This window comes from Euprymna scolopes, chromosome 33 (genome assembly GCF_053919585.1).
Source record: "Euprymna scolopes isolate OS-2025 chromosome 33, ASM5391958v1, whole genome shotgun sequence".
NCBI lineage: Eukaryota > Metazoa > Mollusca > Cephalopoda > Sepiida > Sepiolidae > Euprymna > Euprymna scolopes.
Genome location: NC_136514.1, coordinates 75,623,420 through 75,629,652, shown reverse-complemented (window position 1 = coordinate 75,629,652; position 6,233 = coordinate 75,623,420).

The window sequence follows — 6,233 nt, the reverse complement described above, 5'->3', positions numbered from 1 at the left end:
GTAAGCCGTGGTGAAGGCAACCTTTCTAGGAGAAGCAAATCTCTGATTTAAAAAACCATAACGCGGAAGACCATTACCCGCATTAAGCTGGTCTGCAGTTTAATTTGTTGCTGGCTATCTTGCTCTTGCTTGTTGCTGGCTCTCAACATTTTGAACAGAGAGAGAGACTTAGCTGTCGTACAAAGCTAAGACTCTGTAACATCATATTTGTATAGATACTCCCTCAGGCATTTGGGCTCATGGATTTTAAATGTCTGAGGGAGTGGCACTCGTCTGACAAGACGTTGCAATCATCATCATGTATGTATGTATGTATAATATTGTACTTAAACCAAATTTATATTTATAATTTTACTCTATTTTATTTCTATCTCTAACCGATATTAATTTTCTTATCAAGTTTAAATCCATACATTTATTTTAATTTTTTCCAGATATATCTGCCTTACTTTAATGCTAGGTTTATTTATGGTGTCTTTTACATTTAATAAAAACCTTTCCCAATATTTGCTGATGAGGAAACCTTGTTTGATAAAAAACTATATGTAATAATTATTGTCCGTAACTTGATGTCTACCACAATAAAAACACTGTTTTCCGAAACGATCGTACAAATTATTGATTTTGTTGTTGTTCCTTCTTATGAAACGGATTTTTAATTTAATTATAATTTGATTTTTAAATTATCAATCACATTACTAAATATATATATATACATATATATATATATATATATATATATATATATATATATATATAAAATATGTATATGAAGAGTCCTAGAGCGGATGAAACGCGGAATATTCAGTGTAGCTTAACGCCATATATATTTTATAACTTACTAACTAGCTCTACCTACATATTGAGCACTTTTGAAGTAATTACATATAAATACTAAGTTTACGCATAAATTTATACTTTCGTATATTAATTTTATGTGAGTAAATTAAGTAGTTATATAAAAATATATATATATATATAATTATATATATATACATATATATATATATATATATATATATATATATTCACGTCATGACAGCAGTTTAATCCCACTATTTTTTGTGTTTTTTCCTTACATTTTTCATGTATATTTTATTAATATTTTACTTATTCAAAAGCAAATTAATTATTAAAACACATTGGTTTTCTCGCCATACTTAATAAATACACGATTTCCGCGTATTGTTAGTGGTGAAGCTATCTTCAAATTTTAGGTTACTTCATTTACAAAAGAGCACAACTTTAAGGAAGGTACCTATACATTTACAACTATGCGGGGGCGCAGAAATACTTGGTCTATAATCTAAACGCATAGTTCCCGCTCTCGAAGTATTGGACCCGTATATCTTATTAGATTATCCATCTAGGGTAAGAAAAACTCTGTATTACTAACGCTATGTCGCTGCGCCGAATACTGAAGGTGGGAGGCCTCCTCAGTCTAGGTAGACAATTTTTCTAGAACTGGTGACATAAACAAATTCACCAGTTTGCAAGCCTAAATTGCTTAAGAAGTCAGTAGGCTCTACCTGTCGCCCGGATTTCACACATTTTATTTGTCTATTAGCCAGGCGCAGAGGTACAATATCAGGGACTCACCTGTGCTTGACCTCCGACTCGAACAATGAATGCCGTCCTCTCATCCCTAATTTCTTTCTCTCTCACTTCTCTTATAAGCCACTTATGGTCGCTCGACTAGTCCGCGTCGCTCTTTCCGACTGACAGTGCAGAATCCCTAACTCTTTGGTGGCGCTTCGAGAGGCTGCTCCGTTATATATTGTATAATATCAGAATAGTTGTCATGTCGCGCATGGAAAAGGAACACTGCCGTTGTCTCCGGTGGGCTTTTATGAGGGCACAACTCTCCAGACAAGACGGCTAATGGACTAATTGGATATGGATACTTGTCGTCAACACTGGCTGATTTTGTCTAACATTGTACCCCACATTAAAATGAAACAAAACCAAATGAAATGACATCCCAAACAAAAGTCACGATCAAACCAAGCAACCACACAGGCAAAACCAATTCGCCTCCTCCCTTAAGGCTCGTATTCACAAATATGCGCGGGATTATACCTTTATAACCTAGACGATGTAGAATCTTATCTCCTAGAGAAATTCTCGGATAACTTATTTCAGCATTAAGTGAAATTAACTTCCACTACTCAATCCCTTATAGCTATATTAATATGGCAGCATTCATCCGACTCTGTCACAAAAACTCGGGCAAATATACGCACGGATTTGGAGTCTATATTTGTAGCACCTTCCCTTGGACAACAGAGCGACGTCTTCAATCAAATGATCAGTTCTTCGTGTACTTTCGACTCGCTTTACAACACTGCGTTCTTTAATTAGATTTTCTCTGCCGTGCTCTCTCGGGTTAGGGCTGTACTCTGATCAACCATGTTTCTGATAGTATAGACGTAGAATTAAATGCTATGCGTCTACAAAGCCACCGTTTGCCTATGTTGTCACAGCTGGGTTGGTGCTCCAAGCACTAGACAAGATCTAACAAAAAATATTCTCCAATTTAACAGCTCACACACTGCCCAAGCCCTGCCGATCGGCGCGATGTTGCCTCCCTACACCTGTTTTATAATTATTTTAATGGGATGTGTGCTGATGGACTCACGCACTTGTGCCCTCTCGATGTACATATACTCGACACACCGGTTTAGCAACAAAATCACACCCCTTCACTGTGCTAGTCCCAAAATGCAGGAAAGATCTCTACTCTAATTGTTTCTTCCCGTTGGGTTGCTATACTTTTGAATTCCCTCCCTATTACCAGCTTCCTTGATTGTATTGACGTGAAGAAGTTTTAATATAATGTAAAACGACACCTCGCTTATCCCCCTAAACGTGGTTCTCTTATGTCCAAATGGTGATGTACCTTGTTTTGGGTAGACATATTATATATATGTTTTGGGCAGACATATTATATATATATATATATATATATATATATATATATATATATATATATATATATATATATATATGATTACTTTATCTAATCACACAAATTAATATACGAAGATATAATTTTATGCGTAAATTTTTCAGTATTTACTTCAACAGTGCTCAATACATAGGTAAAGCTAGGTAGTATGTAATGAAAATATATATGGCAATTAAACTATACAGAATATTCTGCGTTTTATTCTTGCATAAGCATGAAACGCGGGATATTCTGTGTAGCTTAATTGCCATATATATTTTCATAACTCACTACTATATATATATATGTACGGCATAATCACGTTGACACACCGGTTTTCGTCAGATCACCGAAGTTAAGCAACATTGATCCTGGCTAGTGCCAGATGTGTGACCATTTGGGAATTCAAGGCGCTATATGTGCACTCCGCTTATCTCGGTAATGTTTCCAGTCATACTGAACCTCCACTTACCACTGGTATTCAACAATGTCGACTCAGGAGAGGTGTGGTTGGCTATTGCGCAACTCTTGCCACAATAATTTCACGCGCAGGCATCCTTACAGTGGGTACCCATAGTCTGTCAAGACTGAAGGAAGCCATATATATATTTAGATATTTTTTAGTATTGTTTATAAATAAATATATATATATATAACATGTATAAATTTCACTCAACGCTTCTAACGGATATACACAAAAATAACTACCCAAATATATATATATATATATATATATATATATATATTTATATAATATATATATATATATATATATATATATATATATATATATTATATAAAAGTCACTGTGTGTGGGGGTGAGTTTCTTCCTCATAGATTGCGAAACGGTACTTTATATCGTGTTTTTAGATATGTTTCGTACAGAAATTCATTTGCTAAGTATCGAAAATCGAAAAAAATTCGATCTTTATAGTCTTTCTTCACATATAAATAAAAAAAGACTATTTTGCGTTACATTTGTGTAACTTTGATCAGTGTAACGTGAAATATTTCCCGGTAAAAACTCTTTTTTTTTGTCTATAAGAGAAGAAAGACTATTTGTTAAATCGTCAAGCCCAAATATCAGCTGATGTGATATTATAAACAAACACAGACGGCATTTGATGAATGAAATTATTATTTTTGTTTTATTTTTTTATATTTTTATTTATTTGCGAATTAGTCCACCGGCATAATTATTACTCATAATATATAATATTCAATAGAGGATTAGTTTTATAATAGTGCATAAGGAATCTGCATAAATTAAAGTTTCATGTTTAAGCGTATTGTTTACTGTACCTTTTCGGCGCCGCTTACGACATGATAAAATTCAAGTCATGATCAAATTATTAAGCAAATCGAAGAATATTAAATATTAATCAAATTCTACTTAACGTCAACAATTGCTATCAAACATAATGGCATAGTCTCACCTGAGACAAATGCATTAATCCCCACCATCGAGTAGCCTTTAAGCTTTGATAACGGATTACGTTTTAGTAAAAAATAAAGACCTTAATTTACAGTAAAAGCGGGTATAATGTTACACGGTGAAAATACTTCAATAATAATACGCTAAGTATGGTTTAATAAAGAATCACGGTTCACCAAAGCCCAAATGCAACTCGAGGCCAAAGGTTAAAATATTAACGCTTGACCTCGAGTCAAGAGTTGACAGTTTAATGCTTATTTAATTAAATTTACCGTTACAGTTATAAACTTCTGTTATTTAAGAATTTATTTTGTTACTTTCACTTTGCCGAACACAAGTCAACAAAAGATGGCGGTCGAGTTTTGGGGAAAATGACCGCTAATTTATAGCTTGAATATATTAATTTAGGTATTAATATCTAAATTAATATATTAATATTAATTTAGGTATTGATACCCAAATAAATATATTAATATTAATTTAGTTATTAAACAAATACAGTGATCGGCAAACACATTGATCATGGCAAACCATGGTTGCATTTGAACAGGATTTGAATACTAACGAGGGCAGCTCAATAAGAATTTGCTCATATTTGACTTGAAAACGAGAATGTCGGTACGTACATTATCACCTATTACACACACACACATACATATATATATATATATGTATATATATATATATATATATATATATAGTAGCAAGTTATAAAAATATATATGGCAATTAAGCTACACAGAATATTCCGCATTCCATTCTCTTGAGAAGTAGTTAGTTATAAAAATATATATTGCAACTGAGAATGAAACGCGGAATATTCTGTGTGGCTTAATTGCCATATATATTTTTTATAACTTACTACCTAGCTCTACCTATGTATTGAGCACTGTTGAAGTAATTACTGAAATACTTTCGTATATTAATTTGTGATTAAATGAAGTAGTCACACACACACACACACACAAACACACACACACACACACACACACACATATATATATATATATATATATATATATATATATATATATAATATAATATAATGATCCAATCGTTTAGACGCTCATTACATGCACGCTCATAACAGTTAATTAAACATATCTACGTTACCTTTTGGGCGCCGCTTTCGACTTGATAAAACTCAAGTTGAAAAATCGCAGAACTAGTGAAATCAGAAAGGACGAGAGGATCGATGAAAGATATTCTGAACACTGATTTCGTCACGTGTGTATTTTGTTATGGATTATTGCATCCGATTAGGACGAATGGCTGGATAATCTTTTAAAATTAAAACGATAAATAAAAATGGGAAAGATTGGGTTCGGAAAGAGCGTGATTTCATTGGTTGAAATGAAATTACCTAATGCAATGACGTCAGTAAAATCTTAGGTAAAGATTGAATAGAAGGGCTGTCTTGCTTTTCTTGGAAAAGGGATGGGGTAGAGATGAGAGAATAAATAGAGGTCGGAGGAAGAAAGAAGAAGGAGGAGGAATTTTAAGAAGAAATGAAAGAGAAAGAACAATAATAAGAAGAATTAGAAGGAGAAGTAAGAATGAGGAAACGACAAAGAAAGAGAAAATGAGTAATAATAATAATAATAATAATAATAATAATAATAATAATAATAGTAATAATAATGAGAAAAAAGGAAGTATAATAAGAAAAAGGAAAGAAAGAAGAAGGGAAAACCACTACTATTGCTACTACTATTACTACTACTAATACTAATACTACTACTACTACTATAATAATAATAATAATAATAATAATCCCAATGACTAGAAGAAATCAGAATCAAGGGAAAGACCGAAACTATACAACAGGTGGCAATACTGAAAACAGTTGAA